This window comes from Suricata suricatta, chromosome 4, assembly GCF_006229205.1.
Source record: "Suricata suricatta isolate VVHF042 chromosome 4, meerkat_22Aug2017_6uvM2_HiC, whole genome shotgun sequence".
Lineage (NCBI taxonomy): Eukaryota > Metazoa > Chordata > Mammalia > Carnivora > Herpestidae > Suricata > Suricata suricatta.
In genome coordinates, this window is record NC_043703.1 from 139,026,147 (window position 1) to 139,041,166 (window position 15,020).

The 15,020-nt window shown below is 42.2% G+C and overlaps 1 protein-coding gene across 1 annotated transcript in view; it reads right to left on the reverse strand.

Annotated features, from left to right (window-relative positions):
• The window catches only part of RASGRP3 (RAS guanyl releasing protein 3), a 127,653-nt gene that overhangs the window by 91,285 nt on the left and 21,348 nt on the right, over positions 1-15,020 (reverse strand). Inside the window, exon 5 of the mRNA XM_029937966.1 lies at positions 14,059-14,217. The gene's annotated coding sequence lies outside the window, so the exon portion shown is untranslated. The remainder of the gene's footprint in view (positions 1-14,058; positions 14,218-15,020) is intronic.

Below are 15,020 nucleotides of genomic sequence, written 5' to 3' on the forward strand. Positions count from 1 at the left end.
CCCAGAAGTTAATTCTTTAGTCTTATTCCAAAAGGAGGCCACGTGGCTCCTCTGGCTGTGGGCTCTTGGCAGCCTTCTCCAAGCCTCCACTGATGTGACACGTGTTAGGGTTGCTGCCCAGGCAGTCATGGGGGAGACCCTAGGTGACTAGGGCAGTCAGTCCTACAGTCCCCTGACTGTGGATGGCGCCTCCACATGTCCTCCCCTGCCCAGTTATCCAGGGATCTGTCATTTCAGCCTGATCACCGGGGTGCTAACATGCAAATCCAATCAGACTAAGAATCAGAAGACAGGATTTCTCCCACCAGCTCTGCCTCAGTCTAGTTGAGGAAGAGTGAGTGAGTCAATCACATTACCATTAGGAGTCCCCCTTCATTATCAATAAAGTAGGAATGACAATATCCATCTCATGGGTTGTTCTGGAAAGCTAATGAAATGAAGTACTTTGAAACCCCATAATGTACTGTAGAAATCCCAAGTGTGCTCATTTCTTATACTGGTAAGGAGCGTTAAGCCTTCATAGGGAATGTGCCTCCATAACACCATTGCCTACAGGGGAGGCTGTGGAGCCCCAGCTGGAATCTCTGACAATGTCTGCCTACCATGCCCACTCTCAGTGCCAACCTCATCTGCCTCGCCCACCTTGGGAACATCTTTGGTATTTGGGGCAAAGTTCATTGTCCAGGGATGGGCATGTGATCCAAACTACAGTAGTCTTAGTACCTCTCTTGCTTTGGCCACATTCGAGTGTTTCAGAGGTGAACATCTGATTCAGGCAGATGGTTCCCTAACTTATGAGTCACTTCTCCATGCTTTTCACACTTGGAGCCAGAACATCTTTTTCTGTCGCTAAGCCTTAAGATAGAAAACCTAGAGTTTATTAGCAATCACATTTTCTGCTTTGCCTATAACATTCTAGGATCTAAGTGGGAGTAGAGGTCTGGTGTCAATTTTCAATTAATCTAATTTTTAAAAATTGTTAAATATTTATTTCTGAGAGAGAGAGTGAGAGAGAGCAAGTAAGGAAAGGGCAGAGAGAGAGAGGGAGACAGAGGATCTGAAGTAGGCTCAGGGCTGACAGCAGAGAGCCCCATGTGGGGCTCGAACCCACCAACTGTGAGATAATGACTGAAGCCAAAGTCTGACCAGAGCAGAAGTTGGACACTTAACAAACAGAGCCACCAGGGCACCCCTCTAGTTTTAAATATAAGATTCATGTCTTCAGCTGGACCCCATCCAAAGACCAGGGTTCCCAGTCTACACACCCCTACATGATCTAACTTGAGAGAATAAACTTCCAGAACGCTTCTATGGTGAGAGAGAGGATAATTCCCAACTGTGTAAAGTAGGGAAGGGGATCTGGTAATCTAACTGCTTTTTAGGAAGAATTTCAACCAATCTTCCTCATGTAGTCTCATCTTCACCTACAGTTGCATGGGTATCTAGGGTCACTAATTCCTGGGTCTTTGAAGAATTCTCCAGGGCAAAGTGGACTGACTTTCTGATTTCCATTGTGGAGTTAGTAGTCAATTGTCTGTTCCAGCATTCAAAATATTATCACTGTGCATTTGTGACTTAAAAAAAACATCTCTGATCTCATTTGAATGGGATCTTGGATTTAAAGTTTTGTAGTCTACCCTTCTTTAGCTGAAAACTCAGGATTTTTACAATACACTCATCACGCTTTATAACAGCCAACCCTCTTTGGTGGTTTCTGGGGTCCAGGCCTACCCCAGGCTCTCTACCTTGGCCAGCCTTCCGGGTCTTATGCTCAAAACTATTCCTCTCCCCAGACGTCCTTAAATCACAGGATTGTATATATAAACCAACTTAGGAAAGCACAGATAACCCAGCTTTATGTCAAGGTATCACAGGAACTGACTTGCTCCCATTTGGAATAGTTATGGTTTTTGAAAAGTGACTTATGCTTCTTTGTACATATGTGATTTCAAAACTCATGTATGTTCACCACAAACAATTTGCAAAGTATAGAAAAGCACAAAGAAGAAAACTAAGATCATCTGTAATCACCCCATTCTTAAACTTTTATTTTCACATATATGTATGATAAGCTGCAAAAGAGATGCTATCCAATGATCCGCGTGTGACTTATACCTCAAGGAATTTATAACTAGGTTGATGAGAGAAGAAACTGCTGGAAAATTAACTAAAGAGGCATAAAATGACTGAATAAATGAAAGAAATATCACCAAACAGTATATGATTAGATATATCAGATAGACAGCATGCTATAGCATTTCCAAAGAAGGCAACGTCACTGAATCCTGATGATGGCTCCATCAAAGATGGCGGACGTGTGCCACATCTGGAAGCCTGTAGGATTTGGACTGAGAGAGAGAAGGGGGTGTGGTGGTATGCTGGCTGTCTAGATCAGCACAGGCAAATCGCAGAGAGGGAAAACTACATATGTTTAGGCAAAGTTAGGAGACACCTTGTTGGCTAGGGCCTGGCAGAGAGAAGTAAGAAAATAAAACAAAATGCTCTATTACACCCAAAAACCAGATGCATAAGAGATGGTTTACAGAAGCACAAGCCTCTCTTCTCTGAACTGCCCCAGCCTCAGGATTAGCACTGGGCCTCCTCTCTCAAGGTCATAAAGGACCAGACAAGGAATTGACACCTGAGGCAAGTTTATGTCAGTCTGATCATTCGATTCTTTTTCAAGAGAATTGGGGATTGAAAGCAGGAGATCTGTTCATTTCTATCAGTGATTAACCAAAAGGGACCTTCAAACTGAGGAGGTGATGGTCATCCTCCTTCTTCCTGTGCTCAGTGAGACAGGAAAAGCAAGGGGGTAGGGCAGCAGAGCCTCTGAGGAATGACAAAAACCATCGTGGCCCAGCGGTCACAGCCTCAGGCTCTGATCACCTGGTCCCTGGAGGGAGGCCCTTGCCATTCTCCACTTCACTTCTTGTGCTTCCAGATCATATACTTCTTCTCATAACCAGTTTAGCTACTTTGAATGAAGTTCCATTCACTGAAACTTGACTGAGATCCAGGCAGTCTGCAGGCTTCTATAAAGAGTTTAGCTAAAGTTACTCCAGGGAGATGCTGCCTCAGCATCCATTTTGTTCGGCCAAGTGGCCTTTGGGGCCTTACACAGACACAAGCCCCTCGTCCCAGGGGACCATATCCTGCAGAGTCACAAGTAAATATAAGTTCCTAACAGGACTTCCCTAATGACTCTTGTGATAAACAGTCCCCCCAGCCTTCCAGGGCCTTCTTCATGCTACCCTTAGGTCAGACCTCGGTGGAGCTTACCAAAAGCCATGCTCTTTTTAGTTTGAGTCGACCAACCTGGCCATAGCCCAGAAACCCCAAGCATTCCACTCATACACTCTACTAAAGGCATGTGCCCAGGTCCTATACCTGTACCCTGCCTTCACCTCCCCGTGTAGACCCTCAAGGTATGCAGTGTGCCTCCTCAGGGCCTGTGAGTGGTCAGTGTCTATTTCAGTTTCTGTTGTGGATTTTTGCTTTGCTCACCATCCAGCAACAGCGTTCTACTTAACAACTGTTAGCAAAGTCATAACACCCTCCAAGATAGATTATTCTCTCTGGAGTATGGAGAGGTGGGTATGAGGGAAGGGGAGAGCCTGAGGGAAAGAAGTCAGCTGGATGGACACTCACAGAGTACCTTTTACCTTGATTTAGGTATTAAAAAAGAAAAGACCATAAATGGAAGCAGTAGTGACAGGAAGGGAGGACTACGAGACACGCTTAACAGGAAGTATGAGCTACTAACTGGGTTACCAGGAGGTGAAGAACAGGGTAGAGGAAAAATGGCTCCAACCCAGATGGGATGATGTCACCATCAAAGTAAAGAACACAGGGAGACCGAGTAGATAAGGAAAGCAGGGTAGGGTTTTTAATTTGGACGTGCTAAGTTTGAAATGATGATGGAACATCAAGTAGAAACAGACGGACAGATACCTGCACCTAGAAGGCAGCCTAAAATTCCCTCAGAGTTAGATCAGCAAGTTCAGAGTTATTTACATATGGAAGCCATAAAATGCAATCTCTGAGGGAGAAAGAATTTAGACAGACAATGAAGACAAGGATCCCTAGTAAATGGCTACATTGAAGGGCAGAGAAAAGAAATATCTTTTCAAGACTGGAAGAAATCAGGAACAATGTGGCATCTCAGATTTCAATAAAGGAAAGTCATAGGATATTAAATGGTTCAGGGATCAAGAGGAATGAAAGTGAGAAGAGATTGTTTCCTGCATCAGTCAGAAAGTTTCTGACATATTTTCAGTCTAATGGGATTATATCAGAGTGTCTGATTTTATGTGCTTAAAACTTTGAAAGAGAAATGAGAAAACAAAGGTGGTATGTGCCGTAGTACACACGGAGAATTTCAGCAGAGAATTAGAGAATCCAAATGGGTAACTAATGCGGGCAGCGAATTTAGGTAGTCTGGGTTGTAGTTCTCAGGGCAAAAAAAAACTATGGATGCCTTATTTATGTTTATGAATTTATTCTGAGAGAGAGAGAGAGAGAGAGAGAGAGAGAGAAAGCATGAGCAGGGGAGGGAGAGAGAGAGAGAGGAAGACAGAGAATCCCAAACAGGCTCTGCATTGACAGTACAAAGCCCAAGGCAGGGCTTGCACTGACAAAATTGTGAGATCATGACCTAAGCTGAAATCAAGAGTCAGACACTTAACCCCCTCAGCCACCCAGGCACCCCCAGATCATGGATGTTTTTTTTTTAAAAATGTCCTAGAAGCAAATGAAATTGAGAGAAAGGATACTGAAGAGGATGGGTCCGTCGGGAGGGGTGGGGATAGTTTCAGATCAAGAACGGATGTGCATGCTCCAGAAGTAGCACGCCTCTTTGAGCAGCCTGTGGTGCAGTGCCCACCCCCATCTCTGTTGGTGGGGGTCCATTACCAGAGAGACAGCCCCAGTTCCCAGCCAGAAGGAATTACAGGAAGGTGTTCCAGAAGACAGAAGTCGGAAGAATCCATTATTCTCCTGACTAGACTCCTGTCCTTGAGCTACAAACATAATCTCAACTGACCCACATGCCCTTGAATTCTCTTGCTCATTTTATAAACCAACCGGTGGCCCCATCCAGCCCAGACTTTCTTGACCTTGCCTGAAGGCCAGTTAATGCCTGCCTTCACCACCCCCTCTTCATTTACTAGTGACTAGAAAAGCCATGGTGTATCCATAGGATCCAAGGGCTCATGGCACTCACGAAGCTACAAAAACCTGACCTGGAAAGCATATCCAACACGCAGAGACCAACTGCACACCGCCCCTGCCCCTCCGGTTTCCCACCCTGGAGGCTTCCGGGAGAAGCACAGAGAACGATCCAAAGCCGAGTCCATCGTTCTCTGCCTTTCTTTCCCCGCAGGAGAACGGAGCATTTGTGCACAGATCTCTGTATCCAGTGTCCACGTATTCTTCTTCACTGTGGCCTTTCTTTGCACCTTCCTTTTGGCCAAATGTTACTTAGGAAAATCTCACCCTATTTGGGAGGGAATACAAGATCCTAATTATGGCTCCACACTAACAGCAATGTCAGGGGTATTTCATCCTTAAGGAGAAGGCAAATCCCAGTTTAGACATACAAAAGTAAAGGCCTTCTCCACCTAAGAGTCACATAGGTAAGGCAGCCTCTTTAGTAAAGAATTCTATTTCCTTGTTCTTCCTTGGTGAATTTGCTTTCCTACCAACATTAAGGGACAAAATAAGTATGACATGTCTTTGATACTTGTTCCTGAGCCTGGTGCAACACTGGACATTTGCTAGCTTCTCTCTTCCAGTGCTCAATGTTTTGGATATAAGGTGACTATGAGTTGATTTAGCATATTTTTGTTTTAATTATTCATATACTCTTTACATATTACTGTAGTGTAGTGTTTAACATATCACCAATGTATGATATAACATACTAATGTAGAAGTGATACAGTAATTTTATTTCAATAAAATGCACTGGAATGGGTGGCTCAGTCAGTTAAGTGTCTGACTTCAGCTCAGGTCATGATCTTGCAGTTCGCATGTTCAAGTCCCACATCGAGCTCAGTGCTGACAGCTCAGAGCCTGGAGCCTCCTTCGAATTGTGTCTCCCTCTCTCTCTGCCCCTCCCCTGCTTGTGCTCTGTCTCTCTCTCTCTCTCAAAAATAAACATTCAAAAAAATCTTTAATGCATTGTAATAATTTAACATGCTTTCATAAAATAATAATAATTTAATAAAGAATACTTAATGCAGTACATTGCAAATATATAAAATAAATACACTGCAACAATTTTACTGTAAGTATATGGTATTTTAGGTGCACATGTCCAGTCACTATTTACTACCTTGTTTCTATGGTGAAAATGGAAAACGACTCCAAGAAAGGTCTTTACAAACAAGCTTTGGGAGCATGACCAGCTTGTAAATCATGCGATGGATGGTCATCATGTACATCTGAAATGTCTCTAACTTTTATTTTGATTTTAGACTTTTCTGACTGCTTTAAATCTAGCTTTCATAAACAAACCCTCCTGGAATAAGAAATGAACCCAAACTGTGATGGCTCCAGGGAGCTGGGCCTCGTGACCAGGACTGCCGCGGCTCTTGTGCCAGGTCCCTGCCTTTGGTGGGTCACAAGAACCTGCAGTGTCTTATAGCTTTGTCCACTTCCATTGGGTCTATTTTTGGATCCCTACATTTAGCACACAGAGCTATATTTACCACTCCAGCTGACTGGCATGAGAGTCCCCAGGGCATAGCAGTTATACGAGATTATTGAAGCATACTTCCTCCTCTTCAAATAAGACAATGCAGAATAGACATCAGCAAGCGATCACAATGTTAGGAGTGTGCGTGTGTGTGCGCACATGTGAATTCTAAAGATTTCTTTCTTCGTGTTAAGGTTTATGCATTATTAGAAACACAACGTTCATAATGCTTTCCAGAAGTTAGTTTTAGGCTGTGTAATGGAATCTATTCATATGCCTGAATTCACTTGAAAACATCGTTACAGAATAAAGTTTCTTACAATCATATCATCCAGATTTCAAAAATTGGGAGTTTTTAAAAACCTTCATACCCCTATCTATCCTCAACTGAGGAATCCACCAGTGACATAGTTTAAATGAATAGGTGGATTGTTCTAACAGGCAAAATAGTTGGATCTAATAGGCAAAGGGTCAAAAACTGACAATCTTTTGCTTGCTCTTCAATTATTCAATTGCACTTGATACCTGTTCGAGGGGCTTGCTAATATATCACAAAGGAGAAGGCTGAGTGCTGAACAGACAGTAGAATCTCACAGCCCAAACTTCAAGTGCCATTTACATTATGGGGGCAACACTATGGGTCTTCTGTTTACATTTGCACTGTCTAGTACAGTAGCCACAGGCACCTGACTCCATTCAGCACGTAAACTGAGCCTTGTCTGAACAGAGATTCAATCTAAGAGTAAAATACACACTGGATGTCAGGCTTAGGAAGAAGCAGGAGGAGAAGGAGGAGGAGAAGCAGGTGGAGAACTGTGTCACTAATAGCCTTTTATATTGATTGCATGTCAAAATGATAATGTTTTGACATTTGGGTTAAATAAGCGGTATTTTAAAAAAATTAATTCTGTTTCTTTTTATTTCTGTAGTATGGCAACTGGAAAACAGAGCGTGACATTTGTGGCTCACATTATATTCCTATTGGACAGCACCGGTCTAGAAGTCTCCACAACAACAGCATGACCAGTGAGAGGTCTTTAAGATTCAGAGCGAGAGCTGCTGCAGAATTTTACTCCAAATGAGGCTAATGAGAGAAAAATATGAGTTGGAGTCAAGGTTAAAGCATGCCTTGCATGTGTAGCTCCTCCACCCAAAGAACGGTAACAGTGCCCATCAGGACAGTTACGTTCTGCTTACGGACACAAGCCACTAGGGTGGAGAAATGTCCCCACAGGGCACGGAACACCTGCCTTGCTTAGCTCTTTCCTCACTGATCACGCAGCCTTCGTTTTCAGCTCTGCGATTACTAATTGTGCTCATTCCACTAGAGAATGAATCATGAATTCACTTGTTTTGAGTTTTGGTTGTTTGTTCCCACCCCACCCCCACCCCTGCTGCTCAAATGAAGACCAGAAATCATCTCACAGAAAATAGAAAATATGAATCTGATATTTTTAAGTTTAATAGAGAATGAAATGTTTAGAATTTCATGCATGGGCAACCAAAGGCCAGTTTACTATTAAAGGAGCATTGTCAGTGGACACACACACGGGGAGAATTCACACTGACCCTGAGTATCGATACACATAACAAATTCAGTTCCAAATCCTTGATATGTGATTACCGGATTACTGAATCAAAAACATATTGGGGGATCACTGCTGCCAGCAAAGAATTGTGTAACCGCTGTTAAAAACAACAGTGATTTCAGGAGTGGATTGAAAACAAAACAATACTATCTTTGTAATGTTCTGAAATCGTTGCAGGAACAAAACTGAGACTGGCCCCTTTGCATTTCCCAGTCTGATCTGCTGACCGTCTTGTCTGCCCATAATTGTTTTCTGCCATTCATTTCCTCCAATTGTCAATTATTACTAAAACAATTATGAAAAAAAAGTGCGTGTCTTTGTTTCCTGTTGCTGATGAATATAGTGAAGTCATAGACCAGCCTAGTGCATCATCATCCTTTCCATTACAATGAATTATGCTGTCCCAAACAGGATACAGCTCTTGACTGGGCAGAGAGGCCGAAAAGGGGGCTGAATTAGCACCGACATGATTGTCGGCCATGACAGCAAGAAATTAGAACACCGGCACTTAGCCCTCCGCTTTTTGAAAACATAATTGTATCCTCTGTTCCTGATTATAATAAGAGGAGTACATGCTCAGCTTAGGGAACATGTTTATCCTGGAGGCGAAGTAGAAAATAAAAATTCCCATTACCCCACCAACTAAAGACTTCTGGTGTTAATATTTTGATATATAAATGTTTAGCTCTCAACATTTTCATATAAACATATATTTTTTAAGAAAATGAGATCACGCCATGTATATTTTTTTTGCCTTCTCTTTTTCACTTAGCATTTAGTATAAACATTAAATATTTTAATGGGATTTAATGGCTATATAAAATTCCACATGGTGGAATGTTATTGAACAGTTTTCTTTTTTTTGTACAGTAAAACCTTGGATTGCGAGTAACTTTTTCTGCGAGTGTTCTGCAAGATGAGCAAACATTTCTAATAAATTTAAATTTGGTAAATGAGCGACGTCTTGCAACACGAGTAGTGTGTGATGCCAAACATCACATGATTACAACTGCACCAATGGTCCTTGAAACTCACTTTGGTAAATGAGTGCTTTGGATTACAAGCATGTTTCCAGACCAAATTATGCTTGCATACCAAGGTTTGACTGTATATTTGTCCAAAATTTGTTCATTACAAATATGTAAGCATTCTCTTGTATACATTTTTGTCTCGGTCTATGAAATTTTTCTTAGGATATATTCCTCAAACACAGATTATTCACTCACTCTTGACTAAAAACTATACTGTGTATCTTGAAGTAAATATTTGGAATAAAAGACTTAGGAAATTTTCTTAACAATAAAAGCACATATGTGCATTAGAAGCTTAACAACTTGATAATACATACCTTCCTAGCAAGATAAAAAAAGTGACATGTTTCTAATGATTACACAATATAAGATAAATATATAACAGTGGTCTCTTCAAACTGCCCTTCAGGCCAGCCAACTGGAAGGGGGAATATAATTCCATGAAGTCCTTTGCCAGAATCTCCTAGCAAACTAGCCTCCAAACCACTGAGGAGCCCACAGAGAATTCTGCAGTGACTCTGTGAACTACTGGTTTCCTAAGGAGCTTGCTTCTAGAGGCTGCTTGCGTGGTCCCTGCCTGGCTTGAGCCTCGTTACCTGGGGCCACCACTAGAGGGCAACCCAGGACAGAGTAAGGAGTTTAACATTCTCTTTCCAACATCTACTTCACCAGATACGTAGCGAAAAGTAAAAAATGAGGCACTGAAGGGAAAACCATCTTTAGAAATAAATAAATGTGCAAATAAGTAAACACGAAAATCTCTGAGTATAAACTCTTTCCTTTTCCTCAGGGAGACTAACTAAAAGGTGCAGAATTCTGAGAGCTATCAAAGAAATGAAAGACCAAGAATCCAGTTAAAAAATCAGGTGATAGCAGGGCGTCTGGGTAGCTAGGTCAGTTGAGCATCCAACTCTTGATTTCAGTTCAGGTCACGGTCCCAGGGCTGTGGGATTGAGCCTCGCATAGGCTCCACACTGAGCATGGAGGCTGCTTAAGATTCTCTCTCTCCCTCTCTCCCTCTTCCCTATTCACGCACTCTCTCCCCTTCAGAAAAAAAAAAAATCATCATCATCATCATCATCAGGTTACAGCATGGAAAGTTGGTTCCTTTAGATCTTTGCAGATACAGAAACTGAATCCAGAGTAGATACTCAATGTTCTTGATGGAATTAGCAGGCATGTGGGCTTTGGGCGTTTACACACTTGCGTTCTGTTCTCTACCTGTCTCTCACTAGCTAGCTGGTCATGGACATGTTACTTAAGCTTTCCAAGCTTCAGTTTCCTCATTTACAAAATGTGGCTAGTGCTACAACCTGCCCATGGGTAAGGATTCAACGAGAGACTGTACATGAAAGGCTTAGCACGAAAGAAATACTGGCCATTGTGACCTCTTCTGCTTCTCACCTCCCTCTTAAGCTGTTTCCCATTTCCAGGTGTCCACTTCCCATTTCCACCTGACTAGCCCATCACAGCATCAACTTTTATAGGTCTGAAACCAAAAATCCTCATCTCCCTCACTAACTCCCTGACCTGCTGCTACCTCTCTGATTGCCTATTTCTTACAACAGACCATAAAACATGACATCCTCTGTAACACTTCCTCTCTTCCTATAACCACAGCCAATTAGTTTACAAGACATGTCGATTTGTTCTCTAACGTGTCTCCATCTGGTTTCCTTCTCTCCGTTGTCGCCAGGCCTCAGAAACCTGCTCTCTCCGCCCCACCAGCTCCGGCCTTGAATGGGCAAATCTCACTGATGTCATTTCCTTCTTCGAAGCCCCTCACTGGCTTCCCAGGGGCTGCAAATCAGATTCTGAACTCCTCTGTCTGGCATTACAGTCCCGTCACAGTCTGGCCCCAACCTCCTCCAGACGCTTCTCTCTTGCTCCGTATGCTCACTGCCCCTGCCTCTGTCAAGTTGTGGCCACACAGCTCCCTGGTATGGTTGCCAGATTTTGGAAATGAGAAAAGAGGACACCCAGTTACATGTGAACAAATAATTTTGTTTTGAATACGTATCTCCCATGCAGTAGGCTTCGTACATACCTGCGCAAAAGGAGATACTTACACTCAAACAAAGTTGGTTGTTGATCTGAAATCCACATGTAACCGGGAATCCTGTTGTTCATCAGACAGCTGTATTCCTTGGGCACACCAGGGATGTTCCTATCCCTGCCCATGCACACAGCTCCGATCTTGGGCTGGGCACTCTTCCCTCTCACTGTACCATCAGACCTTCTGCCCTGTGAGGTCAGCTCAACCTCATACCTCCACGAAGCCTGCTGGATCAGGACCTCCTTCTCTGGTACCCACTCTGTACATCACTACTTTGGTTAATATTAGTTAGTTAATTTGGTATAAGATGCTTTGTGTCTTACAGAATTCCCTTTCTCCGGGACAATGTGGAGTTTTCAAAGGGAAAGACTGCAGTGTAAGTAAGAAGACTTCACAAGCACGCTTTGGTGGTGCGGTGTGGTTGTAAACCTGTGACACAGGCTGTGAAGGGCTGAGAGCAGAGAAGGAAGAAAGCCTCCAGAGGTCACTGAGCTGGATTTAAGGTGCCCACAGACACACCAAAACCAACTTCCTCTGTCCCCACAGCCTCAGGCCAGGGGAGAACAGGTGCCTGACCTTGGCATGCTTCTCCCCACACCCCATTTCAACGCATCCTACAAGTCATTACATTTAGAGACGTTTCAACTTGTCACCACTTCACACTATCTCTTCAGCAATCTGATTTCCCTTATATTTAAATGTGAGGGCCAGCGGTGGCTCTATTATGTAACCTATAAACACACAGTAAATAAGAGTCATGCTGGAAACCAAGCGACAGATTTCTATTTAGCTAATAGAAAAGCGAAAAAAAACAAAAAAAAAAAAAACCCAAAACCTCATAATTATTTTTTTTTCCAAATTAGTTAACTCTAACATAAAATACACTCGGGAGCTTGAAAAAAACATCAAGAAACTGGTAAAACTATTAAACAATCCCCCCTTACAAATCTATCTTAAACACCTGGCATTGCACGAATACATTTATGAGCATCTGCGGGCACCCAGAAACCAATGACCAAACATAAGACTTCTCAAAGTGAAAAAACAACAACAACCATGTTTTTAGAACAAAATATATAACCCCTAATTGTCTGTTAGTTAAACCTTCAAATATATTTAAAACGTTTTTATTCTCATAATGTAAATATGCAAGTGTGTCAAATGAAAAAGTTGTTTCGAAACTATAGGGCAGAGAGTTCAACATTTACAGAAACCAGGATCACTGTAAGCAACATCTCTACCACTAGCCCCACGTGGAGTGGCAATCAGGTTACCCTGGATTTCACTTCGTGGAAAAAATAAAATGGATTCAGAACTGACTTTGTGGCACTGCAGTGTCTTGGAAACAAGTGCTAAGAGTTTGACTTGTTTCTTCAGATCCATCGCATTTACCCAGATGAGTGTTATTTCTCTCTTTATTTTTGTGGTTTAAGTTCAACTAAGAAAACTGTTCTCTCTGTTCAAGAATACTACACTTTGCTACAGTTTCCAAGGAATGAATTGCAATTTTCTAAACAGAAAAAAAAAATAATAATAATAACCCTTAAATTCTCCTAGGAAGGAGAACTGCCAGGTCCACATGGAGACACAGCCACTTGGCTCCTTGCACCAGTAACAATCTGGCTGGCTCAGCCTTTTCTGGCTTCCAGCTTCGCTATCTTCTTGCAACAGATTCTAAACATACCAATCTCGACCTGGGATAAGCCAAAATGACAGCAACATGTTTCCTTCTGCTCTGTCTTTTCAAGAGACCACTAGGGATGTTTTCCTTTGTTGTCACTGTGACAACATTCATCAAGTTACTGCAGGACACAAATGGGGGGCAGTTGTCAGTGGTGGACGCAAATATGGTGCATCATTTAAACAAACGTACGCGTTTGATGGCAAGGAATGTTAAAAGAATTCGGAATGTCCCTAGGAGCTTTCCAAGTTTTTGAGGGCAACATCAAATGTTCTTGGATTTAACCTTTCCACCTTTCCACTTCCAGACCTAGGGGCATTTTTCAGGTCACTCAGAAAACGCATGCTAAATGAACATTTTGAAATCCTAACTTAAATAAATTAGTGAACAATTTTGATCACTGGAGCTGTTCAGTGCTGTTTTGGTGCTTCCAGAAGGTTCTCCTTTGTTTGAAAAATGAATGTCCCAGAGAAGAAGCTTTGTGTTAACAACAATAACAACAACAACAACAACAACAACAACTTTATCTTCAATTACTTTTCTACAAAATTTAGCTTTTAGTTAAAGTCACTTTTCTAAAGTTGACTATTTTTGCTGGAGAGCCTGTTTAATATCTATTCTAAACCAGGACTGATCCAAGAAATGGTACATGGATCATTAGTCAGCACTTTGAAAAGAAGAAACAGACGAATCCTAGAAATTATTTTTCAAAAATGATCTTCAGCAAAAGTATTTATACTATTTAATCCCCTGGTGATAAAGAAACTGAAGAAAACTTAACGGAGAGAAAGCTCTCTTAAGGAAACAAGTATTATACATACACACAATTGTTAGAAACTAAGGATGTCATAAATGAGACTGATTTCTACATTTCTTCAGAAATATAAACAAACGTGAGCTTTTCATGAGGACTTGCTTCAAAGCTTATATACTGTCTCTGGCTCACTGCTCATGATACGCAATATAGACATAACAATGGACAGTCTTAAAAATGACACTTACCTTAACTCACAGACGGGGAATCATTCAAGCTCATCCCTCTGTTGAATTGTCTCTTTCCACTTCCCCAACCCCTAACGAGTTTCTCTCCCCTGTGTGCGAACACCTAGAGATTTCTGTTGTGTCTTCCAAAACACTGCCATCACCTCCTTTGCCCCAGTGCTGGTCAAAAGTAGGGAGAGAAAAAAAATTCAAATTTGCAAGCTGTTTACGCCTAACCACCACCGTGAGGCTGCTAGGCTTTGAGCTCAATGAATTAAAGGTTGTTTGGCTAAATGGCAGGCACACTTCCTCCTATTCTTTCTGAACTTAGTTTTCCTGCCTCTAGTGGGGCTTTTTCCTTTCCTGGGCTATAAATAGGCTGGTTGTAAGAGGACTGAGGAAAGAAGAGGGCAGGAAATGCATTTGATTTCAAAAAGCTGCCTGAGGGGTGTGTGTGTGTGTGTGTGTGTGTGTGTGTGTGTGTGTGTGTGTTTCTTTCAAGTGAATCCCAATAAACAAGCTGAGGAAAATTCAGCTTTGGTAATGGTACCATTGTCAAAGTTTAATTTCCTATCATCTATCTAGGTTTTGCTAAATTGGCATTTCCCACAACAACTTAGGTTTGGAGATGTATCATTTTCTATATAAAATACCACCTGTAAATGTATATCGCCTCCTTTATTTCCCAGAGGAATGACATATAAATAGAATTTCCTGGGGGAAATGAGGGATAAGGCAGACCACAGGGGTCACCACACTTATTTCTTTTCATGCAGAAGGAGTTGATTTGTGTTTTCCTGACTGAGATACCACCTCACACCAGTCAGAGTGTCTAAATTGAACAAATCAAGAGACTATAGATGCTGGCGAGGGTGTGGGGAGACGGGCACCCTCCTACACTGTTGGTGGGAATGTAAACTGGTGCAGCCGCTCTGGAAAACAGTGTGGAGGCTCCTCAAAAAACTATCCATTGAACTCCCTTA